This window comes from Manis javanica, chromosome 2 (assembly GCF_040802235.1).
Source record: "Manis javanica isolate MJ-LG chromosome 2, MJ_LKY, whole genome shotgun sequence".
NCBI classification, from domain to species: Eukaryota; Metazoa; Chordata; class Mammalia; order Pholidota; family Manidae; genus Manis; species Manis javanica.
This window is the reverse complement of record NC_133157.1, coordinates 204,358,576-204,385,844: the sequence shown is the minus strand read 5'-3', so window position 1 is coordinate 204,385,844 and position 27,269 is coordinate 204,358,576. Positions and strand designations below refer to the sequence as shown.

The following is a 27,269-nucleotide window of genomic DNA, read 5'->3' as shown; positions in this document are numbered from 1 at the left end:
CAAGCTTTCATCATGAATGAACTAATATGATTTCAAACTCACAGGGTATAGCATCTGGTTGGCTCAACTCGGGATAAGTGTCCCCTGCTTATCCAGTCAGCAGAAGGGTCAGGGTCACATGGTCCCCAGAGTCCATCAGTGTGAGGAAGGAGTGTCTACTATAATCAAATGACATGTATCAGCCCACAGATTCCTGCACTGACCAGCATCTGGGGAATTATGAGATTCCCAGACATACTTGGTTTACCTTAGTCAATGAGTTTTACTGTAAAGATAAAATGGGACATTAGAAAAACCGTGACATTCATTCAGTAAACAACTTTAGCTCCAGCAAGCCACTGTACACAGCACAAATGACAGCCAGTCTGACTTGTGATCAGCTTCTCAGAAGCAAGCACCCAATTTAAACTCTCTGCCTTTAATGTTTCTTGGTGAGTCTCAGGCTCTGCTTCTTCTTCTCCGGTTATTACAACTTAACTCTCCTTTGTGTCTCCTGTTCCAATTCCCCAACAGTAAAGACCAGATTGAACTGAAGTCACTTTCTGGTATATGATTTCCCTGTGGAGGAGGTCGTTTACCAGGACCAGGTAATTTCTGGGGATTAGCTAAAGAGGGCTGCCATCACTCCAGCCATTTCGTCTCCAATCGGTGCAAAGAGGCACAGTGGTGCCAGTACAGTACTGAACCTCTGTGGAATTTTTTAACAGTTTTAAGTGAGGAGATTTCATGAGAAAATCCAGATTTTCAGTTTTCCTTGAAAAACTGGAAGCACTGGCTAGCTACAGTCAACCGGTACTAACCAGCGACCGACCCCTTCAAAAGGCCCCTGATCTCTATAGTTCAACATAGTCCCTAAATGTCCCTACTGTCAAGTGGCTTCACTCATTTACTTTCAAGCCTGATCCCTAGAGGCATTTAAGTTGGTAAACACTAAAGGAAGTGGTTATGTGCAGTCACTTTTCTCAAAAGGGAGTCTATGCTGAGGAAGGTATTTAAAAGAGTCACTAAACTATAGGACTGTCACAAGTTCAAGTTCAGAAACCATGCCTCATATAATTTCAGTGCTTCTCCTCTGGGAAGACTCAGAGATAAGTCTGGGAACACACTTGGCCAGTGTCCCTGCAACCTGCTGCCTTTAGGAAGCGATCCTTCACTCTACCATGGTAGCCTAACTGGACTTGGCCTGAGCATTATAAAAAGGGTAAGGAGAGAGGAATGTTTGCCAGACAGTGGACCAAAGCCATCCCTCCTCTTAGGCCATCCTCCTCTGCCCTAATGATGCCTGTTACAAAACACAGTAACAATAGGGTCTCTTTGCCAAGCCACATGCTCCTTCTGGTTATCAGATGGCCCTGCGGGACGGATACCTCATGCGGGTAAGATTAGGCGCTCACAGTCTTACACTAGCACCTTCATGCTTCGGTCTTAAGAAGAAATGCCATGACTTGTAAAAACACATTTTCCGGGCCAAACTGGTGTCCACTTGCCTGCCAACAATACGACCTTGGGCATGTCACTTAATCTGTTTCAGCTTCCATTTCTTCATCCACAAAATGTAGATAAAAATGTGACCTCAGGGAATACTCTGAAGACTAAATGCAATGATGTGTGTGTACACTTCCCTCTTCATCCATGTAGGCTGTAAAATAACTTCAAACCAGCTGTTGCAATATTTAAGTTAAATTAACCTCCACAACCCCAGCCCTCATCTTGTCATCATGAGAAGTTCCGACCTCCCCCAGGTCCCCACTTCCCTTCAGGCCTTTCCCAATCCAAATATTTTGCCCTGGTCTTGTGAAGAAAAGAGCTGCTCAGTCTTACACGCGGCTGGAGGACTTCAACGTGGCTGCAGCTGTTACTGTTTCAGGGTGAATGCCATCTGGCCTCCTTGGCGAGTTCACCCCACAGGCATCTCCCTGGGCTGCCACGCGTCGCCGATCCCCCATCATTCACACCAAGGAGGGGCCCAGCTCGGAGCAGCTGCTACCATCAGCAGGCGCCGGCCTGGGTGCAGAAGGAACGCTTGTTGAGACGAAGAGTCTCTCTCCCCTGGAGGTACGCTGCTAGGGAAGCCTTGCCTGCCGCTCCCACCTCTTGGGTGGGTTCTCGTATCGCAGACTTGCAGTCCACCAGCCACCGTCGCAGAAACACGCTCTCGGGCTCTCGGCCGTTCTCCCAAAGCCCACCGCCCATCTAGCGCGGCGGAGTCGGAAAGCATTTCCAAACTCAACAGCACGCTGTGACAGAACCATCCTCTCTTGTGATTCAAGCCCCCCAGGCCTCTGAAGGGAGGGAAAGACCCTCCCTCTCACACTCTGAAGCCATTCTCCTACGACTGGGTGAGTCTGTTCCATCCACGGGAAAACCACACCCCAAGGGAAGGCCCAGGACCAGTGCCTGGCACAGAGTGGGTGTCCTCGCCGCATGTCCTTGTAATCACAGCCACCCCTGCATTCCACTAGTGCCGCACACGTTTCAAACCACCCAAGAGTGACTTGAGACAGGCTAACATGGGGGCTATTTGCCCACTCAAGTTTGTGTTTTGTGGCTATTACATAGGAGAGGTGTGGCTATGGTGTCCTGACCTAAGGAAGATGGTAAAGTAGGTGAAGTAGGTATAGCAGGGGAGGGCCAGAGACTGGCTAAGAGCATGGATGCTGATCAACTAAGGCCGGGTCCCACTTATGCCATTCCCTGGACCTTGTGACCTTGGGCAAGTCACTTAATCTCCCTATGCCTTACTTTCCCCATTTGCAAGATGAGACTGACATGAGGCTTGTATAAATTAATATATGTAAAGCCCTTAGAATAGTCCCTGCCATCCAAAAAGTACTAAGTAAGTGATATATATATATATATATATATTTTTGGGAGGGGGTGGGGGAGAATTCCTGACATCCTTTTCCTCCAATCCCTAGCTTGCATATGATGTAGAAACTTCCATTGAGAAGTGCTAACATGTCCCTTTGAAAATGGGAAAGAGGGAACTTCAGACGCTGCAATCAGCTGAGAAGACATGGCTTCCCAAATTATAGGCAGTCCTCATTTTTACATTGCACCAAAGCCAAAAATACGTTGTCCATTTTGATGTCTGCCTGTAGTTTTGAAATACATTCTTGGCTGCTTGTTAATAAGAGGGAAGTTTCTGTGACTACTGAAATTGAAGGAGACCCAAACCAGATCAGCAGGCGCTTGCCTGGGTGCAGAAAGAAAGCTTGTGAGCACCAGGAGAGTCTTTCTCATCCAGTACGAGGCTCCACTGAAAGAGAGTCAGAGAAGAGTCAGGTAAATGAGGGACAAAATGCCAGATTGAATACAGATAAAGCTGATGCAGAAATGCAGCTTACACATACAGCTACACTGTTTCCTTCTGTTAAGCCCCGGAACTAGGACTGGGCAGATGCCTTCATGGCAATTCTGCTCTACCTCAGATCTCCTTCCTCCAGGATACGGCGTTTGCTGCTAAGATCACATGAGAGCCCAAAGGAAACAAGAAATTGGGGGGGGGGTGGGGATGGGTGTTGGCAGCATTCTGGCAGTCAGCTCCCAAAGACAAGGGAGCTATGCAATGCCCCGTTTCTCTTCCAAAATCACCAATAAAATACCACCCCTCCATCCCCAGGTAGAGTGTCTAAGAGAGAAGGAAAGACGCTAATTGATGTCCCTCCATGTGGAGACATGAATGGGAACAGTGTTCTTCCCAACGGTGACATTCATGTGTGACTCTTCCCCTTTCCAGCCACGGGAGCTCAGCCACATGATTTAACCTTGCTGAACCTCATGACACTTCCAATGACACAAACAGCTTCCACTTCACTTTTTGTTTCTCAGGTCCTCTCTGCCTCTGAAGGGGTCAGAGGCTCCTCAGTTTCCACAAATCCTCACAAAGGCCAGTGTTTCCCAGGCCCCTCTTCTCTTGGCTCTCTTCTTGCTCTGGACAGGCTTTCTGGATGGCCGTAAAAGTGTGAGTGGTTTCATGAAGCATTTATATTTCTTGTCCCATTTCTTGCCGCTGAATGTCAGGCTCATGTGTCTCAGTGAGTATCTCGCCTTCCCTGTCCCCTCTGCTTCTCATGAGGGCCTCAGATTTACCTCTGCGTTTCCAAGTCTCAAGACAGTGACACAGAGTAGACACTCAAAAGAAAAAATGGAGAAAGGTGACTGAAAGGATGCAACAGAGAAGGAAGGAGCAACGCAGATAGGGAAGAAGAAAGGGGAGTGGGAAGGGAAGCAAAGAAACCCAAAGTGCATTGTCTTCACTAGTAATGGAAAGGCGGAAGCATATATATGATATTCAGGCATGGTGCCAGTATGTAATGGCTTTCTGATCTTGGGACAGCTCCTTAAGCTTCTGAACTTCTATTTTCTCATCTATAAAAATGAGGTTATTCAATACATTACTATTTCAATGTATTGGTTTTAGAAGTAATCAAGCTAATGTTTGTGGAAGTGCCTAGTACATGTAATAAGCACTCAATAAATGTTAGTTTAATGTAGGTATAAGTCATCAATGTTCTGTCAACTGCTGCATTTTTTTAAAGGCTTCATTAGACTGCACCCCGGTCTTGAAAACCCTGAAACCAATGAAGATGCATGGATGGGTCCACAACAGTCACCATACAGAGGTGTTCAGCTGGGACTCTTCCTACAAAACCACATCGAACATATGAGTGTGGGCTGGCTCCAGTCTCTCGTCCGGTGAGTGGGGCACCACACACTCAGTGCTGCAATCACAGGGCCAGCGGTGCAGTGGAGCAGCTCAGTGCTTACCTGATATCTTGACAATTATAAAGTGAGAAATGTAGTCCTTAATAGCTTCTGAAAATTCTACGGCACAATGAGGATGCTAGAGATCACGTCAGTATAGCTACCAAAACAGTTTCCCTTTCATGATTGAAAAAAAAATTAACTTCTTGATCTGATTTCCCCATTAAAATTCTCTGCAATAGAATGAGTTTCCGAATCTCTCCCATTACTGTGAGTCTTGGATGCCAAAGCCTGGAATCTGGCTTGGAGATAGGAAAGAATACAACCAGGAATCAGGCGCCCTGCCTCCTGTGCTGTCTTCCCCTCATTTGCAAACTAGTCTGGTGGGAAGCAGAAGCCCTCAGTATTACATGTTACCTTCAAAACAGACAAAGGGTATAACCCCCAGCCTTCATTCTAAAGAGGATATTGTGTCTGAGCTCCTGGAAGACAAAATTGCCTTAATATCTTGGAATCCTCACTTAGTCCCAAGACTAGTGACCAACACATTAGGTGTAGGTTGCTGTCTGATAAAAGCATGAAAGAAATATCAAATAAAGACTTGGAGAAATAACAGAATGAATAGCTGATTGAGTAATAATAAATAAATGAAAGAATTTGGAGGGGAGGAGAAATGCTCAATAGGGCTTTTTGAAGTTCCTGAAGACTTACAGAAGCATCTAAGCCTTGGTGTACAAATTCAGGAACTAGATTTTATCTGGAATGATGGTATGAGATTCTCAGGGTTTTAACCCATTTAACTTGATTCATAGATCAGTGACTAATTAATCAGAATGTCAAACTGCTAATTTACTATGAGAAATCTTAACTTTTGGCATACAAAGTTGCTTAGCCCGATTTCCAACTCACAGGAGGCACACAATATTATTTATTGACTATTCATAATATTTAGTCAATTCAACAAATATTTAATGAGTGCCCACTGTGAGGCAGGCCCTGAACTTAGCATGGAGGATAAGTGGTGAGCAAATGTATTAGGTGAGGCCATCGGGCAAGCTTCTCCAAAGGGAAAGCCTGTATGAGAAACTTCATTAAAATGGAAAGGTTGCTTGTTACATATAAAATCAAAGAAAATTGAACTTGATGATCTTAATGGGAAATGTCCCCTAAATCTGATGGGCTGATATTTACATTTTTCTAGTCTCCTTGACCTACTGTGTCACTTTAAGAGATGGTACTTGGATCATGAATGTAATATTTCATCCTGGCTGTGCTCTTTCTCTGGGATCTCTTTTCACTTCAAGCAGAATGCTGCATAGCATCTGCTCATTTTACTCATCTCTGCATCTTCTGAAACATCAGTGCAGTACCTGGTGTCTACTGAACATCAGCAGATCATGAAAAACTACAAAACAGAGGCCATATATTCAGAGCCAGGGATGCATATGCTCTTAAGTGTGGAAGGATTTATAAAGATAACAGCATCATTGAAATCTCAACTGTTAGTATAGTGGGAAAAAAACAGGCATAGAGCTACTGAAACCAGACATGTAAAGTGGGGACCAGAATGAACTGCGATTCACAAAGAAATGAAATGCTAAATAAGACAATTATACAATAACTAAGACAATAAGACAATACATACTTGTATCTACATCAATATCAATTTCTATATGTGCAGTAGTTTGTGAGGGCCGCTCTAACAATACCCTACAAATGAAGTGATTTATGCAACAGAAACTTATTGTCTCACAGTTCTGGAGACTGTAAGTCCAAAATCGAGATGTTGGCAGGGTTGGTTCCTTCTGAGGGCTGTCGGGGGTATCTGTCTGTGCCCCTCTCCCCTTGCTTCGGGTATTTGTTGGCAATCTTTGGGCTGCCGTGGCTTATAGGAGCGTCATCAGCCCTCACTGTTCTCAAGATGACGCTTTCATCTCATCTTCATATGGCTTTCTCCCTGTCTGTCTCTGGGTTCAAATTTCCCCCTTTTTATAAGGACACCAGTCATTTGGGTTAAGGCTCACCCTAATGACTTCATTTGATTATCTCTATAAAGACAGGTTTTCCAAAGCAAGGTCATATTCCAAGGTACTGGAGGTTAGGATTCCATGATAACTTTTTCAGGGGATATAATTCATCCCACAACAATATGTTTGTCATTCATAGAAAAATTTCTGCACAAGTATTCAAGAAAATATCAACAGTGATAACCCCAAAGGAGTTGGACTGAAGGAGAGGATTTTTATTTTTTGCTTTCTACTTTTCAATACTATTTGAAAATCTTAACTATGAACATATATTATTTTCCTGGTTAAAAAGTTATCATTTAGTGGCTAATTGAGTCTTTTCTTCATTATGTCATTAGAAACAGGCAACAAAGCATTTAAGAGGAAACACATTTCATGTGTGAAACACATACTTCAGGATTTGGATAAGTAGGAGAAAATCTAGATTCTGCTTCCAGTGAACATAGTGCTTTACTAACCCAGATAATCGAGGTTGTAAACTGCCTGGACCTGGACTAGTTTAATCCCATTTTGGACACAATGCCCAGTATGTTTTCTGGCCTTCTACCTAGGCAAAAGGCAGTATCTGTGACCCATTTTTGAGTCACTACGTCTTTATGGGCTAATATCAAGCATCTCCTCTGTTCTTAAAAAGTGGATTTAATGTGGAATTTGCTGTCTGTGCTCTAATCCCTTAAAAGGGCTACAATTAACAGAGCCAAGCAAGGCCATGGGAGGCAAAGCTCATTGTTGCTGTTTGTACGCTTGCTAGTTTTCTCTGAGTGGTTCCCCTGTGCCATGCCTGTAAGGCCACAAGTGTGCATCCCATGGGGCCCAGCCAAGGCACTTCTGTTCAAGGCCAACACCACAACAAAATTTATTTCAGCTGTCGCACAACTCAGTTTTGTGAGAAGAATCAACTAATGGAAACTTTTGATTTCAGTGTCACTATGTGATTGCTGCAAGAGCAGACTTTAATGTAAACCTAGAGAGGAACCTATTTAATTCATCAGTCAACAGCAGTTTTTATTTTCTCTATGGTTTTGCCAAGTGCCTGATTTAGGGCAGCATAGTGTGAGTGCAATGATTAGTAACATGAGGTTCAGAATCAGAAAGACTTTGATCTGAGTACTAACTCCATCAAATATATTAAGATTGAACCACATGATATTTTTCAGTATTCAATCATTCTGCAATGTAACTCAAGGCAGTGAGCAGGTGTAGTCACACTGCCATAATAGAATACTCTGCTGGCTGGCGCAAACAACAAACATTTATTTCTCATAGTTCTGGAAGCTATAAAGTCCCAGATCAAGGCACTGGCAGATCCAGTATCTGTTGCACACAGACATGTCATTGTATCCTCACGTAGCAGACACAAGGGAGAGGGGATGCACACTCTCTCATGTCTCTTCCTAAAAGGGGAACTAATTCCACTCATGAGGGCTCCACCCTTGTGACCTAATCACTTCCCAAAATCCTCACCTCCTAATACCATCACACTGGGGATCGGATTTCAACATACTGAATGAATTTTGGGTGAATACAAATATTCAGTCCATGGCAAGCATTTTTCTACAGTGAGAGTCTTGAATGGTGTCTTTGTTCCTAAGTATCCCAGGCATGATTTACAACTCATACAACATGTGGGACAAAGTCCATGATCCCTGCTCCAACATTTCACTGCTAATCTGTTAGATTTTTATCCAGGTTCACACCAAGACATGTGGGCACTCTCAGAAGCTAACAGTCAGGTGTTATTTCAAACTAAGCTTCAATACTTTATTTAGTTCAAAAGTAAACAAATTTTTTTTTTCAATAAAATTTATACTGAAAATCAATTCACCTACTAATTCAAATTCACTTACCAAAGCACTAAATAATTTTGTGTGATAATCATCTTTCGTTTCTCTGCAGTTCTTTTTTTCTCTTTTCTTTTCTTTTGATACTTAAAATATGAGACACTCTTCTTGAGAGTCATATTTATGTGCAAAATTTAGATAATAAAATTCTGGGACACAGCCACTCTCTATCATACATTATACATTTTTTAGAATTTCAACAGACTTTCAGCTCTGTCTGGACATCTGAGTCACAACACTCAAAAGAGACAGGTAGGTGATAAACAAGGAAGCCTCTTCTTTTTTTTCCATTTGAGGAAGCTTTCCTATTTTGTCAGGAGAAGAACTTATCAAGCCTCATAAGTTTCATGTGGTAGAAACCTCAGACACCATAGTTCTGATTTACTCAGGATGCTTTACCCTCCCTCAACTTCCAGGTCTCTGACTGGATTCTAACGTGCTCCCTTTCTGGTATGCATCCTTTAAAATGATTAAGCTCTCAGAGAGATCTAAGGCATCCCCGTTCAGTAAAACAATAGAGCTTTAGTAAAACAAAAGGGATTTAAGACTACTGTCCTACAGCCATCTCAGCAGAAGTTTAAGGAAAAGAAGATATTACTATAAAGGTGTTTGTAAAGGTAGCTTTTGTCTAATGTAGTGAATCCCAATAAGATTCCCCAGGAGACTCATAGAGTTTTTAAGAAAAATAAATTGGCAGAAAATAGCAACAACTTGGATTGAAAGGAAAAGACACCAACAAAATGTAAAGAAGTCTTTAGAACCCCTGAAAAAGCCACAAACCTGAAAACATGTTTACACTTCATGAAAGAAGGATAACTCAAAGGGTAGACAGAGGGCCCAGAAAGTGCAGCCAAGGGTTAGGAGGAATTATTCCCAAATTTTTAGTCCTGCTCAATGAACTACCAACTGGTGCCCTACTGACTCTCAGAACTGCTATGACCTTATGACTTCTATATGCCTCCCATTTCTTCCTTTTTTGAACAGGAACATCTATAGCAACTGTCCCACAGGAGTCCCACCATTGAATATTGGGTGTGGGGAGAAGACAAGTTAGCTCTTTACTTCACAGATCTTCAGCTGGAAAGGAAATGTACTTAAGGAACATCCTAGAAGCCTCATTCACACCTGGATCATCTAAATAATGAAGAGACTCAGGCCTTTGAGCTGATGCTGTTATAGGATAAAACTTTTGGTGGCCTCAGAAAGGGCTGAGTGTGTCTTTTACATGTGTGAGAGTTGTAAATCACTGGGAACCAGAGAAAAGACAGTAGTTGTCAAGCTTCAACAAATGATTCCCACCCCTGATATTCACGCATTTATGAAATCCTTCCCAAACTGGGTAAGGTTGGCTTGTGTAGCCCATAGAATAAGGCATAAATGATGGAAGATAATTTCTGAGGCTAGGTCACAAAAGACATTGTGACTTTCAACTGGCTCTGGCTTAATTCACTCATTCTTCTTAAGTGCACATGGAACAAACGATGCACAGGAGAGACTCTCTGTTAGGCAACAAAACAAGTCTCAGTAAATTTTCAAAGATTGAAATGATGAGAAATAGCTTCCCAATGACAATGGGATGAAATCAGAAATGAAATCAGAAGGAAATCTGGAAAATTCACAAATACATGGAAACTAAACAACATATTATGAAACAACCAAGAAGTCAAAGAAGAAATAAACTAGAAAATACTTTGAGATAAAAGAAACCAAAAACACAACATACCAAAATTTATGGAATGCAGTGAAAGAAATGCTCAAAGGGAAATTTATAGCTAAAAATGACTACATTAAAAAAGATCTTAAATCAATAACCTAGCCTTTTACCTCAAGAAACTAAAAAAGAAAAGTCAAGTAAGGCCAAAACAAACAGAAGGAAGGAAATAATAAAGATTAGAGATAAACAAAACCAGAAGTTGGTTCTTTCACAAAATCAACAAAAATGATAAACCTTAACCTAGACTTATCAGGAAAAAGGGAGATAATATTCAAATTCCTAAACTTAGGCATGAAAGCAGGGACATTAAAACTGTGCCAACATAAATAAAAAGATAAGAAGAAATTACATAATCTGAATGATATGGATAAATCCCAGAAACACACAAACTACCAAACAGACTCAGAAAATTAAAAATTAGAATAGATCTGTAATAAAGAGATTGAATCAGTAATCAAAAACTTTTCAACAAAAATTCCAATTCCAGATGACTTCACTGGTGAATTTTACCAAACATCTAAAGAAGAATTAATGTCAATCCTTCCAAAACCCTCCCAAATCATAGGGGTGGAAGAAACACTTCTTTCCTTATTGTATGATGCTGCTATTAACCTGATGCCAAAGCCAGACAAAGACACAACAACAAAACTACAGACTAATACCCACTATCAATTTAGATGCAAAAATCCTCAACAAAATACTAGCAAACCAAATCCAGCAGCACATTAAAATGATTGTAGAACATCACCAAATGGGAATGCAAGTTTTAATGCCCCAAAATCAATTAATGTACTTTTAATAATAAAAACCACATAATCATTTCAAAAAATGAAGAAAATAATTTGACAAAATCCAACATTATTTCATGAGAAAAACATTCAACTAACCAGGAGTAGAAGGGAACTTTGTCATCGTAACAAAGGGCATCTACAAGAAATCCACAGCTATGGTACTTAGTCCACAAAGAAGCTATTAATACTCATAACCTAGTTCAGCAAAGTTGCAAAACACAATATCAGCATACAAAATCCATTTTTATATTCTTTTTCTTATTTTTTTGCCTGCATACTATTTGTACAGTTATCTCTTCATATGACAATAATTTTTACTATCATTTTCTATGGAGAGAAGAGAGCAATTCAAATGCATTTTTAAATGCCATTATATTATATTGAGCTGCATAATTGTTTAACAAAATTATCCCTATACAATACTATGTACAGTAACTTATGGATGAATATGTGTGGGAATTTTTCCAGGAATATTTAGGCTGCTTTGCTGTGATGTTAGCACTTTGTATATCACCTTTTTCTTGAATTGCCATGCTTCATCAAGACAAGGTGCATCAGATATACTAAGATCAGTTCAATATATTGAAGGCACAAAAATGCAATGTGGGTGCATAAAATGCAACTCCATAATTTGTAATATTGCTTTAGATTTGTGCTGTATAAACATAGGAATTCTGATAAATTCTATTTTGCATTGTTTCTTATTTAACAAGTATATTAGTGGAGGAAAAAGTCAATGGGGAAGAAAAATCATTTAGACCAACAACCCGTAAGGGCAAGAGATTAAAAAAAAAAAGAGCATTATTAACCTACTCAGTGCATGTAAAGACTATGGGACTCAAAGAAGAGAAATAATAACAATAAATTCATTAAGAGGAGGCATAAATACATATTCACCCTTTAATCCAATTATCCAATTTCTGACCATTTATTCTATAAAAATAATCCAGAAGAAGAAAGATGTTGTTTGCATGAAAATTTTTACTTTAACTTATAAATGAAAAAAAAAGGAAAAAAGATAAAAGCTATAATCAACTTAAAAGCCTAATGGGAGGTAGAGTGACTTAAAAAGTACTCCAATGCAATTATGTGCAATGATGTAACAAGTGGGAGATACAGGCCTGCAGAGTGTAGAAAATATGATACAGTGTTAAATGAAATAAAGCAGATGCAACATAAACAGTATGACTGTAAATGTGTGAAAATGCTTCTGTCCCGGATTTGGGGGGGGAGGTTAGCACAGGACAGTAACTATTTCATATTAGGCCGAGCAGCCTCATGGAAAGGTGTCCACTTGTTAATATGAATAATCATTTATAACACCCCCTTTCATTCTCAAGAGGGTCACAGAAAGCACATAAATTGTATGGTCATCATCCTATGGGAAGAAACTTTACCCTAAGAGAGGATCAAGCCCATTAGACCCGACAATGATTATCAGTCATCTGAAAGGGGAAACGGAAACTTTGAGCAAGAGGAGGGAGGCTTCTCAAATTGTCTTTCAGTCTGTACCTCACTCCATCTCCTAAACTGCTGAGGATATTGAACAAATTAAATTAAAATTTGAAGGTTAGAAATGTTTTCCTCTAATAAATTGAGATCACAAGAAGAGTTATGTTTTTGCTGTAACAGAGCAGAGCACAAGAGCGTGGAAGGGACGTTTTACCCATTTCCATGATGAGTCTTGCAGCAAGGAGTAGATATGCCAGAGGCCAGCTGACCAGGAATGGAAAACCAGCAGAGAGAACATCAGATATAAAGTTATGTTCGAGGTAAGGGAGTCAGGGCAAAAAATAAATCGGTACCTAGGGATGCTTAAGCTTTTGTTTGAACTTGCATTTCTGTTTTAATGTGTTCCTGTGGAAAAGGACAAGAGCATTAAGTGCAGAAGCCAAAAACAGCTGTTTTAACATAAGGGGATTATGTCTTGTTCCCTTTATCTAAAAAATTTTAAGTGATTATTAATTTGTGACTTTGTCATAATAATACCTTTCTCTAAAATGTTTCTACTTGTATCCGTGCACAATCAGGGAAACAGGACATATACAAGTTTGTACATACACATAGATACATACATACATTTGTTACAGGACTTGACCTACACAACTGTGGGAGCTAGTGAAGCAGTCACTGTAAGGTTGCTGTCTGCACTTCTGATAGCAGAGTTTGATGTCTACAGGGCAGACAGTCAGGAAGAGAGGATGTACGTAAAGTGGGGCATGGGCAAGAAGGATCAAGCTGGACCCCACAAGCATGAGCCGCAGCCCAGCAAGGCAGATCGAAACCCAGATCAGTTCTGTCTGCATGGGGGTCATTGCAGAGCTGAGGTCCTTCCTCCCACTTAAGCACACACAGCTGACCTAAGAGTTGGAGAAATTAGAGGAAAATCCAGAGGAAGGTGCAGCAGTTGTGTCTTGCTCCTGCCTCACACCAAACAGGTGAGCCAGCTGATAAGTGGCAACACAAGTGACCTAACAAATGGCAGCTGTGTCACATCACTCTCCATATCTCAGCCAAGAATATCTCTTTTGGGCAACCCAGGCCACAGACATACCATAAATGGGAATATGGGGAAATGTAGGTCACCTTAGCTAAGTTGAAATATTACAAAGTCACCATAAAGTCAACATGTGCTTTTAGTCAGGAACAATAGATTGTGAAAATCTGAACTAAGACGAATCTCTCTTTTTCCAGGCTATCTTTGGTATTTATTCAGAAACATTTTATTTACCCTCATTTACTCTCTTTCTTCATTGTAAAATGGGGTTGTAAATAATATCACCTGTTTTAGACAGGTTCTTAGTTGTAAGTCACAGAAACCAACTCATATGAGATTTGAGATTTCTCAACTTCAGCACTTGACATTTTGATTATACTATTGATAATTCTTTGTGATGGGGGACTGTCCTGAGCACCGTAGAACATTTAGCAGCATCCTTGGCCTCTACCCACCAAATGTCAGCCCTGTCCCCAAAATTTGATAACCAAAAATGTCTTCGGACGTTACCTAATATCCCCCCGGGGTGGAAGTGGGGCAAATCATTTCCAGTTGAGAACCACTGTTCTGATAGATTCAGGCAGAAAGGCAGTAACAGAAATTCTTAACTGGACCAAACTTTAGTCAGGCTCCTGAACCTACTCCTAGGCCCATCTGTGTACTTCCTTATAAAATTCAGTTTTAGTAAGAACCCTGCTAAATCAGCTAAGCCAAAATCCCCCCTCCTCAATATCTGATCCCCCTTGATATCTAATTGGGTTCCTTACCTTCAACTGTGCCCCAGGTGATAGCTGATCACTCTGGCCTGTCTTCATCAAGAATCTTCTTAGGTTTAACCAGAATCCGCTTTACCCTTGATGTTTCCTCCTAGTAATTTTCCATCCACTGACCCCCACCCTGGTCCTTGTTTATGAATTCCCACTCACCCAGGCTGTATGTTGAGTGAAGCCCAATCTCTCTCACCCACAGCAAAATCCCATCACAGGTGTCCCTAAACCCATCTCAATAGTCCCTCCTCCTTGAATAATGCCTTTCTTACCATAATTTAACAAATGTCATTGATAATTTTTTTCTTTAACAGGAATTCATTATAAAATGATGTTGAATAACTTCACAGAGTTGCTGAAACAATAACCACGCAAGGCACATTGCCCAAAATTATGCCACAGAACTAGTCTAACGAAGAAATTATTGCTGCTTCTTCTAAACTCTGCCCCCTGTAATTTGCACTGTCAACACATGACCCCGTGACCTGTGAAACCCCAATAGTTTCACTTTCTCTGCTGTTAAGACAATCTTGCTCCCACCATTGCTGCTGAAAAATCAGTTTTCTGTGGTCTCCATGTTTTCAGGTCCGTAACTGAAACCTGTCACTGGCAGGTTACAAGTCTGCAGAGAATGTATATGATCAGAGAAAACTGAGTGTATGCCCACTCACCTCTTAGCTTCTGGGGAAATAATGATCTAGCATCTTTCTGAGTCTCACTGAGTGGGGTATTCACACATAGGATGGATTTCTAAAGCTGGCAGAGCAAAAGAATGACAATATCCATTAGACATACCAGACCAATTGATTTCAGGATTGTCTCCACAATGAACGTGAAGGTTCATAACTGTGGAACATCTCCTGCTCGTTGAGGAGGACACTAGACAAAGTGTCTGGGGGGGCGGTCAGTTGGGTCAAAGGAAGTCAGGGTCCTGAGCTCTAAGAAATTACAGTCAACCCCCAAAATGCAGATCTGACCTTCCCATGAGGTCACATAATCACTGCCTCGTGTCCAGGGAGAGCAAACTCTACCTTTGGTTTCAGAAGAGCTCATTATTGCTATTGCAAAGAACATTCTGGTCAGAGATAAACAATGGAATGTTTCCATTTTCTTGTCTGGAAAGCTATTTAGAGAAGAGGGAAGCGAGTGAGCAAGGGTTTATGGTGATGTGATGGATGATAAAAGGCTTCTCTCCAACCTGCAATGGCCCAGAAAAGGCAGCAGTCATACACGCAACGCTCATTACTGCTAATCGGAGTTGGGTCTGGCATCCAGAGGTGAACATGCCCTTGGCGCTGAACTCCCCTCTGTGGACAAATTGACATTGAGGGAACCTTTGTCATAAATAATCCCTGCCATTCAAGAGAACATTTAGCCCATTACTGCAGGGAGAAGACAGGAGAGTCACTGAAGTTTCATGGATGCTGGGAACCTCTTCAGGAAGTCTATCAAAGGCTGGCAGGCTTCCGTACTGCAACCGTGGATAAAAGGGATAAAGAAGAAGTTCTGAGTCACTGGTATGTGCGATGGCTATAGAACATGGATAATGCCAAATATCCAGGAACAAAATGCAAAACTCAGCTACTGTTGCCAAAAACAGTAGTCTACTGCTCTGGGTAGCATTTAAGAAAAAACAGACAAAAATAGAATAAAAAATAAAACACTGTCACAATCCACTCAACCAAGGATCCTGTCCCTGGAGGATTATTTAAAGGTGTTTTGGTAAAGGGGAATGTTGGTCCACATTATATAAATAATAAATGAGTAAATGAATAAATAAACCAACAAACTCAACGGCCAGCTTCATTGGAATAGTCCAACTGTTGTAAAGGTAATCTCAAAACCTCAGTGGCTTAAGATAATAGAAATGCATTTCTACATTTGGGCTCTGCTCCATGCAGCTATTCAGGGACTCAGGCTCTTTCCATTGATCCCAGTGGCCTTTGGAGGACTCTACTGGATCCTCTGCACCCAACCAGGAGATGGAGAAAAAGAAGGAATACTGTGGGCTGAGCAGGAAGTTAATGGGCCAGGCCTACAGTTGGCCCTACATAATACATTATCACATCTCATTGGTGAGAACTCATTCACAGGACCATATTTGACTGCCGGGGAAGCCAGGAACATAATCTAAATATGTGCCCAGAAACAAAAGGGAAATAGTTTTGTAAGCAGCTAAGTATGTTCAACCATGTTGATCTGGTCCTTCTCAAACTATTTTCCAGTTTGAAGAATCCTTTACTTTTGTGCTTTTATTCCCTTAACTGCATGTCCATCCTCCCCTGTAAATTCTCCAACTCAGTGAAGCTTCTCATTATCTGAGACAACAGAACTACACACCAAACACAGAGATGAGAGGGGAGGTCATGGAAGGAGAGCAGAGAGCTCCCGAACTCAAAGGACCAGAGGGGGAACACATCTCCAACACCTCGTTTCACAGAAGAGGACACTGAATCCCAGAGAGGAGAAGGGACTTGCCCAAAGCCACACATCAGAGTATAAAACTGGCACTTCAGCCCAGCTCTCTCAATTTTCTGTTCAGGATTCTTTTGAATACACCATTATTCAAATGTGTGTATGTCAAAATTTGGTACAAAGATATAACATTTCCATGTAATTTCCAATACTCTGTGGCTGCATAATAATGTTTAACATTTCGTTGGTAGTTTTAACCTAGTAGGTACACATTTGATAAACATTCCTAGAGTCCAAATTAACAGTCCAAGCCCTTCCTTTGAATTATTACTGTTAAATATTTACGAGGATGCATGTTATGCTCTGATTAGGCTTCTGAAAAGGAATATTTGGAGATAGTTTTGTCTTTGTTTTTGTTTTAAGTTCTCTCCTACTCGCTATATCAGAATTCTTTCAATTGCAAACTATGGAAAACAACTCAAACTGGCTTAATGTTTAAAAAGGAATCTATTCAGTTGTGTAGATACTGCAAGATTCAGGGATATAACGAATATCATCAGAGCCCTGTTAGTCCATTGCTCATTTTTAATTTTCTTTCTAGGTTGCTGTGAATCTCTCTTCTTGCAGACAGGCTATTGCCACATGTCGGGAATGATAGCCACTGGCAATGGCAGCCAGGCAAGTTTTAACTTGAGATTTGGAGAAGAGAGAGCCTTTTTCCCTACAGTGCCAACAGAAAAGTCCCAAAGTGGACTCTAACTGACCTACCTTCCATCACCTACCTGCCTTTCAGTGGATTTGGGTGGGGGTGCAGGAAGGAGGAGCAGAAAGTATGATTGACATCTCCCCTCAAATCACAAGGAGTGGGGGAGGATTTCCCTCGCAACCAGAGAGGGAGCTACAAAACATGTTGAGCGGAGAAAAATATTTGCTATCACAGTCTACTCTGCTTGTTGGTTAGGAAACAGATATTTAGTATAGAAAAAAAATGATCGCATTTTTAATATACAATAAACACCTATAAAATACATGCCTCCAGCCTGTCAAAGAGCCAAGACTCAAATGCAGGATATTTCCCCTCCTCATTTAAATTAAAAATTCAGAACAGTACATAGCACAAGATACAGCCTCTCTGCCAATACCTTCCTGTTATTTACAGGGATTCAATGAAAAATATCAGATTTACAGTTAATTTGGTTGCTTATGTAAAAATTAATCATTAGCCTACCACCTTAGAAAAAAAGTGGAGTTAAGTAGTGGGTTTGGAAAAGGGCTATGAACTTGTCTAGTCCATCTTTCTCTTTCTGCAGATAATGGATTAAAGACTGGAGAGGTGAATTTCCTGGATGAAGTTATGCAGCTCTTTACTGAATGAATCCTGGGTTGCAATTCAAGTTTCCTTCCAGGCAGTGTAGTACTTTTTCCATTCTACACCATTGTTCAAATTTTGAACATGCTCTTCACGTTGCAAGATTTTTCCAAAAAAGATGTGATGTGAAAGCAAATAGACAATTGTCAACTGAGAAGAAAATGTATTGGATCTGTCAATCATTCAAAAAAATTTTTAAATTTTATACAGCAAGTCTTAATCAACATTCTCCTCTGTCCACATGGAACGCACAATTCTATCATATCTGGGAAAAAATGATGGCTTCTATGAACACCAAAGCTCCAACTGTGTGATAAATGCTGGCAAAAATAATTATCCATGAAATCAAAGTGATATGCATTGTGAGGGATGCCTCTCCAACTTGGCATCAGAATTTTTTTTCAAAAAAGTCTACTTCCTACTGTGTCTTTATGCAATTACACACTGTGTGATTAGATGGGAAAAAATCCCTAAACACCATGAACAGCTAAAATAAAGTTCTAATCAATTTACTTGATTTTAAATTGTTTCTAAACATCCTGGATACTAACATGATCATCCTTATCTTTTCTTATTTTAGTGGGAACTAATTTCTTTTTTTCTTGACCAATACAAACTTTTGCTCAAGATAAAAATGTTGATATCCTTAAAACCCTAACTGAAAGATTAAACTGAGTTACTTCCTTTTGCCCATCAGATTGGTGATGCTTAAGAATGAAAGTATCTAATCCAGCAAGAATGTGAGAAAAGGGGAACTCTCGTATACATCTAGGGCAAGTGTAATCACTACACTTCAGGGCAAGTATAGGCAATATAATCCTTTTGCAGGCAAGTTGGCAATATATACCTAGAACCATTAAGAAATATTCATGCCCTTTAATTCAGCAATTCCATTTTTAGTAATTTGTCCTAAGGAAATTATCAAATATATATAAAAAATGTTCATCACAATATTATGTACCATGGAGCCAAAAAAATGGGAGACCACTAAATATCAGAAAAGAAGGTGTGGTTAAATAAATCTTTGATAACAAATATGATAGAATTTTTTCCAACCTCAACCAAAAACAAAAGAGTGGCAAATAGACTTTGGTGTATCAGTATGACAGGATACTAGACTGATTTTTTTTTAAAGGTAGAAAGATGTTACAATAGTAATCCAATTCTCACAAACTTTGTATAACATATGTATAGGTAGCTGTATAGACACACACACACACACACACACACACACACACACACACACAGGAATAGAAATACAAATACTTTAGAAGTATACCCACCCAAAAATATTTGCTGAGGTTAGCTCTGCGTGAAGATAATATCTACTTCAAAATGTTGCTGTCAGGTTCAGTTATATAATACAACGTATATATTATTATTTATTACACATATTCATTCAAAATATTCCATATATGATAATATATATATAACTTATATATGATCCCTACAGAGCACCAGGAAAATAGTAGCCATTCAAAGAATGCTAGTCACCTTCTTGTCTTTACAATGTTTTTCACACGGGACACCTACCCCACACTAGTCAATGTTGAAAATGACTTGCTCCAAGAACAGAAGCAGGGGTAGAGAAGTATCTTGGGAAGGGGACTAAATCAGGCAGAAAACTAATAAGCCTCTGGAACTCTTTGCAATCTCTCCGCACATATCCTGCCAAGCCAAAGCTTTAAACCAGAGTCAGTTTTCAAACGATAACAAAATGACAGGGCTTCATCACCCAGTGCATGAAAGTCTACCTTACTGATGAACATAGACTAAAGATAAACTCTTTTTCATAAAGTGTTCTCTTATTACCTTTCAAAAGCATGAATCAGACCCTGGAAAGGCTTAGGTTCATTACTTTAAAATAGCAATGCGGAGGAAATCACAGCCCTATATCGAAGCCTAACGGATCTTGCCCCCTGAAAGAGGTATAATTTGGGGCTCTCCTTCCAGGTCCCCATTAGGTTTCCATGGGAACAAATGTGTGGGGGTCTCAGGGTTGGGAAACTATATGAATGGGTAAGGGAGACAGAATTTGTCCTCTTTGGTAACTGATTGGGTCTAACTGTGGGCATATATTTGGCCATAACAGAGGAACCGAAGGGCCTTATGTGATAAGGGATTTTTAAGGCCAGAGCAGTAAAAGCTTCAAAGAAATATGACAAAATTTTTACCCCCTCCAAATTGCTACCTAGCAAACTGTTCCTTGACCACCTTTATTTTATTCTACTTTTTTTTCAAAGAAAGGGTAGATGGTATCTTTTCAGGCTATTCAACACAAAGGAAGAAAGGATTCTCAGATCCCATCCTGCAATATGATTTAATGGAAATAAAAGTCAAACTGAATTGAGGTGTTAGTTCATTGTGAAATAAAGCTCAAAACACACAATAACCTACACTACTAGTTAACTCATTGCAAATGTATATTCCAGTAGGACCACCATTCTCCACTCAAGCAAGTGCACTAGAATGCTAAGGTAGGCTTGAACCATGAGTCTGGAATGAGGACTTCAAAGGCATTCTACTGGCCAAAGTAGCAGACATTGCACTCACCTCCTAATTCCAGGGAATATCTAAAACATGATCAGAGATGCTAGATGTAGGTGAGAGAGAGAGCACTTTGAGACAGGCCAAATTCCATCTAGAACTTTCTGGTGAACATACCAGTGAAAGGTTTGTGTGAATCAAGTCCTAATTGTACTAAATACTTGTCATTAACACACACCTGCTCTTTTTATATGGACCCAATATTTGTTAACTCATTTCGTCACCATGATACCTAACCTCTCAGGAAGGAGGTGTTTGGACAAATACAGCTTTTCTCCTACAATTTAATCTATGAAAAGATTTGGCATCTATTATCAAGGTTCATAATATCAACTTCAAAAAAAAAAAGCAAACCACCTTTTGTTAACACCCACATATGTCTATCATTAGTGACACATATATCAAGTGTATGATGTCTCCAGAAATGAAGAAAGTAGTCCTCAGTGGCTGGCTTGCCTTTTAGAGAAAGAAGGAGAGAAAGGTTTGATATGTCAAATTGTGACCTTAAAGACAGAATGAATAAGTGATTTGTAGAAACTAAAAATAGAAATACCATTTGACCCAGGAATTTCACTCATAGGAATTTTCCCAAAGGAAACAAGATCTCAAATTCAGAAAGACAGATGCACCCCTATGTTTATCGCAGCACTATTTACAATAGCCAAGACATGGAAGCAACCTAAGTGTCCATCAGTAGATGCATGGATAAAGAAGATGTGGTACATGTACACAATGGAATACTATTCAGTCATAAGAAGAAAACAAATCCTATCATTTGCCACAACATGGATGGAGCTAGAGGGTATTATGCTCAGTGAAATAAGCCAGGTGGAGAAAGACAAGTACCAAATGATTTCCTCGTCTGTGGAGTAAAAGAACAAAGCAAAACTGAAGGAACAAAATAGGAGCAGACTCACAGAATCCAAGAAGGGACTAGAAGTTACCAAAGAGGCAGGGTTGGGGAGGGTGAGTGCGGACGGAGAGAGAAGCAGATTGAGGGGTATTATGATTGGTACACATTGTGTGGGGGGGTCACAGGGAAGACAGTGTAGTACAGAGAAGACAAGTACTGACTCTGTGGCATCTTACTATGCTGATGGACAGTGACTACAATGGGGTATGGGAGAGGACTTGATAATATGGGTGAATGTAGTAACCACAATATTTTTCAGGTGAAACCTTTGTAAGAGTGTGAATCAGTGATACCTCAATGAAAAAAAAAGAAAACAATAGGGCAATGAATGGAGTTTTAAAGCTGGTTGTGGTCAGGGAAAACACAGTGGGAATTTTCTTTAATACTGCATTATGGAATTAAATGGACAATCAGAGGGAGTAGCAAACTAGGAAACATAATATTGAACACTTTATGTTATTTCCAAAAGCAGAGAAGTCTTAGATCCATGAAGGCATATCTGAAGATTATTAGTGCAAAAAAGCAATCTGGTTACAGAAATTATTTGGAAGAAAAAAAAAAGCTTAAGTATATAACCTAAACTAAATGAAGGCCAAAAGATAGAATAAAATCATCAGTTTTTTGAGCTAACTAAATCTTTGAATATATATTCTATGTACTGTACTAAGAATATAACCGATGTTATGTCACTCAGTCCTCACAAACAACCCTTTCCATTTCTCTATAGAGAAATCTGGAGACAGAGAAAGGTTAAGACACACAAATTAATCCAACTCCTTAAACTTTCACTTTACTTCCATTGTGTGGGGGTTGGAGAAAAGGAACCAAATTTCAGATTTCACTTGAGAAAATCTGTGCTTGAGTGTGAAGGCAGAATTATAAAGTGTCCACCTATCCCCTAAGATCAAATGACTTTTGTATGATTTTTTAAAGGAAAAGGTTTAGACAATAATTCGAGCATGATAAAGCTTGAACACTCACTGATATTTGAACTTGTTGCTTGTAACAGTCGAAGGACAGACATCTCAGAGAGTTTAATGGAGAAGAATTTATAGAAGAGGCTATTTCCAGAGGGTGGACACAGTTAAAGGAAACTAAGAAGTTATGGGAAAGACCCCAGTGCTAGCAGCTCCTCAGCCGTGAGTGGCATCCTAGAGTAGCTTGTCAAGAGCAGGTAATGGGTCTGAGGGAATGGAACATAGCAACACATCAGACATACCTTCAATGCTAATGGTGAGACAACATCTGAAAGAACAAAATGGGACACGCTCCAAGAAGAGCACCAAATTTAAAGCAGAAATGCCAAGGCTGTCCTGGATTTTTGGTGGAAACTAGCATGATAACATGAATTTTATCATTGAAAGATGGTATCTACCATTTACTCCAACTGATTATTAAGAAAGTGAGATGCAAGTACAATCTACCTGTGTTTGGAATAATTGTGAAGCAAAAACATCCCAGAGACTGGATCATCTGATCATGTTAAGGGAACAGAGACAAAACCCAAGAGATACTGAGTTTTCTGAACTGAAAACTCCTACAATTCCTCATTTTAGGAGGGAAGAAAGTTAAGGCCTAGAGAAGCAACGCTAAGGTAAAGCTAAATACACTTTCATAAATACTGATTATCTAGGATGAAAACGTAGCTCTAAGAGGGCTGGCTACCAGTCCACCAGCCTTCCCATTAACTATACTATCATTACTGCCTGGTGTCATTTTTCCACTGCTTAGTAATAACATAGTATTACATAGGATTATTTAAGTGTCTCCAAACTTAGCTAGTATAATACAGAAGAACTTGATCCATAAAGTACAGCCCTTATAGGGTTGGTGCCTTCACCCATTTTCAAAACTACCAGAAAAGTATAAAACTAATAAAAATTCAAAACAAAAACACATAACTAACAAGTCAATGGTAGAAATATGGTAAAGTCATATAAAATTAATTTAGGCAAGAAAAGAAGTAAAAAGCAACAGAGAATAGAAGGGACAAGGAGAAAACAAAGTGTAACTTGGTAGATTTAAATACATCTATCTCAATAATCACATGAAATATAAACACCACAAAAAAAAAGAAGAGATTGTCAGGATGCGTTAAAAAAAAACATGATATAACTTTATGTTGTTTAGAAGAAACCTTCTTTACACATAAAAACAAAAAGAGGTAAAAATAAAAAGATGGAAAAGTATGTCACATAAACACTAATCAAGATAGCTAGAATGACTATATTAATATTTCAAAGCAAGGAATAGTACCAAAAATATAAAGGGGCATTACCTAATGAAAAATGAACCAATTTGTTAAGAGGGCATAACAATTCTAATTGTGTGCGCAGCTAGTAACAGATTCAACACAGACAAAAGAAAAACTTTTAGACTGAAAGTATAAATCCACAATTACAGTTGGAGATTTTACCATATGTCTTTCGATGTTTGAAAACACAAATATAAAGACAATCAAAAGGTTATAAAAGACCTAACCGTATATTGATCTTAATTGAAATTTATCAACACTGCACCCAAAGAAAGCATAGTACACATTCTTCACAAGTACACATGGAATATTGACCAATATAGACCACATGATGGACCCAAAAAGTTTCCATAGATTTATAAATATTGAAATCATATAAATTACATTGTCTGACCACAGCAAACTAAACTGAAAATCAATAACAGATATCTGGAAAGTTCCCAAATATTTGGAAACCAAATACTATACTTCCAAATAACCCATTAGTCAAAGAAGAATCCAAAAGGGAAATGAGAAATTACTTGGAATTGAGTGAGAATAAAAATACAACATATCAAAATATATGAATGCGGTTAAGATAATGCTTAGAGGGGAATTTATAGCTTTGAATGCTAAAATAGAAAGACCTCAAATCAATGATCCAAACATATATCTTATTAAACTGGAAAAAGAAAAGAACAAATTATTCCTAAATACAGAAGTGCAGAAAATAATAAAGGAAATAAAAGTAAATGGAACAGAAAATATAAAAAACAATAGAGACCATCAATGAACAATGATCAATGGATCGTAGGATCAGTGGAGTTGATAAATCTCTAGCCAGATTGATGAAAAGAAAGGACATAATTTTTTAATATCAGTAAAAAAAGAAGATCACTAAAGAGCCTATAAATATTAAATACAGCAAGTGAACATGCAAACATTTTCACATTAATATAGTCAACAACATAGGTGAAACAGAAATTACTTAAAATACACAAATTACTCAAAAAGGAATAGATAACCTGAACAGCCTATGATCAAAAAATTCCATTTTTCATTAAAAACTTCTCACACAGAAATGTCCAAATGTCCAAATGGCTTCATTGGAAAATTCTACCACATACTTAAAGAAGAAATAATATCAATTCTATACAAACTCTCCCAAAAAGGAAAGGAACATTTCTCAACTGGTTCTATGAGGCCAGCATTACCTTGATAATTAAAATAAAACATAGATGTTACAAGAAAACTGTAGACCAATATCCCTTATGAATATTGATGTGAAATATCTTTTAAATTTTTTTAACAAATAGAAGTCATCAATATATGAAAAAGATAATATATCATGACCAAATACTTATACCAGGAGTGCAAAGTTGACTTAGCAGTTGAAAATCCGTCAACATAATTCATCCTACCAATAGACTAAAAAAAAAGTATCATCTCAGCACATGCAAAAAAAGCATAAAATTCAATGCTTATTCATAATTTTTAAAAATTGAACTCTCAGCAAACTAATAGAGTGAAGCTTCCTAAAAAATGATTAAAAGTATCTACAAAACCCTATAATTAACATGATCCTTCATGCTTTACCCGTAATGTTAGAAGATGACAAAAATATCTTCTGTCCTACATCTATGCAGCATTGTTCTGGTGGTGCTAACTCATGCTATAAAGCAAGAAAAAAAAATGCTTGCAAACTGGAAAGAAAGAAGTAAAATTTTCCTTATTTGCAAACACGTGATTACCTATGTAGAATAAATACACCAAAAGAAAATACCAAGTTTAGCATGGTTGTAGATAACAAGGTCAATACAGAAAAAATCAATTGTATATTCTATATCCTATTCAAATTGAAAATGTTAACAAAGGCACAAAAATATGAAAAGAATATAAATAAATTTAAGAAAAATATGCAAGACATAAGCTAAAAATGACAATATTGCTGAGAGAAATTAAAGATCTAAATAAGATGACTAGTAGTATTAAGATGTCAATTCTCCCCTAATCAATAAACTCAATGCACTTTTGTTCCAATAGTCACTTTCATAAAACTGGCAAGTTTATTCTAAGATGTGTATGAAATGACACAGGAAATAGTATAGCCCACAATAATGACAAAGAAGAACAAAGTTGGAGGTCTTACATTACCTGATTTAAAGCTTAGTTCTAAGGTACAGTAATCAAAGTAGTGTGATGATATTGTTGTAAAGATATATATATGTATCAATAGAACAGAGACCCCAGAAACTGGCTCATGCATCTATACGGTCAAATAATTTTTTAACAGAGATGCCATTGCAATTCAATGGGGAAATATTTTCAAGAAATAATGTTTAAGAAATTAAATATCCAAATGAAAAAGAAACAACAAAAATTAACCTTAGCCCTTGCATCATACCATTTATAAAAATTAATTCAAATGAATCATAGACCTAAATGTAAAGGCTAAAAAAAACGAGCTTCAGGAAAACAACAAAAAGAAAAAAAATCTTAGCAACTCTGTATTCAGCAGTGATCAAACATGTAGAACAAATAGGACCCAAAAAGCACAGAATATGAAAGAAAAAGTTGACAAATTTGACTCCATTGAAATTTAAACTTTGGCTCTTCAAAAGACACTATTAAGAAATGAAAAGGCAATCACAGACTAGAAAAAATATTCACAAAGAATGTATCTGACAAAGTGTTGCATCCAGAATACATTAAAAATGCTTACAATAATGAGAAGACTGGTAACCTGATTAAAAAAATACATATGGGCAAAAGATTATACTTTACCAACATTAGGTATACAGATGGTAAATAAGCCCATGAAAATATGCTTATATCATTCATTATTACAGAAATGCAAACTAAAACTACAATGAGATTATGCCATGCCACACCCATTAAAATGGCTGGAAATAAAAAGATTTGACAATACCAGTTATTAAGTATGTGAAACTACCGGAGTTCTCCTACTTCATTAGTGAGAGTGCACATTGGAAAATAGTGGCAATTTTTAAAAAAGTTACACATACCCTTACCATATACCCAGAAATTCAACATCTAGGTATTTATCCAAGAAATACAGAGTGTTTACACTCGTACAGAAAAATTAACTTTTTCATAATAGCCCCAAGCAGAAAGAATACAAATTTCCTCAACACCTGGAGAGCTAAAACAATGGTAGTACAGGTATCCCCCACTTTTCTAAGTTCATGTTACAGCACTTTACTATCACGACGTACATCAGTACCTGCTTCCACTTCCCGAAAGAAATCTGGAGAGGATGTTCGCTTTTACGACAGAGGGCGGAGAGTGAGAACTGCGTCCAGCGGCTGTTTCGCCGCAAGTCAGCGAGGCGGGAGCCCAGAGTGGCCGGCGGCCTCCCAGGCTCCTTCCCAGGGCCGCGCTCGCGGCACCAGCGCCAAGCCGCCAGAGCTTCGGACTGTCTGTGAGC

The 27,269-nt window shown here is 38.8% G+C and overlaps 1 protein-coding gene and 1 long non-coding RNA gene across 3 annotated transcripts in view; one reads left to right on the top strand and one right to left on the bottom strand.

Moving 5' to 3' along the window:
* Window positions 1–27,246, bottom strand: part of LOC140848000 (serine/threonine-protein kinase TAO1-like) — a 398,025-nt gene extending 370,779 nt beyond the window's left edge. The window contains exon 1 of one of the 2 annotated variants that reach the window (XM_073230047.1): window positions 27,066–27,246. The gene's annotated coding sequence lies outside the window, so the exon portion shown is untranslated. The remainder of the gene's footprint in view (window positions 1–27,065) is intronic. The other variant, XM_073230048.1, reaches the window with a different exon arrangement.
* On the top strand, window positions 604–6,835 carry LOC140848006 (uncharacterized). The gene is made up of 3 exons (XR_012128434.1): window positions 604–2,339; window positions 3,832–3,964; window positions 4,542–6,835. It is a non-coding gene; the product is annotated as an uncharacterized lncRNA (long non-coding RNA).
* Window positions 27,247–27,269: the final 23 nt, after the last annotated feature.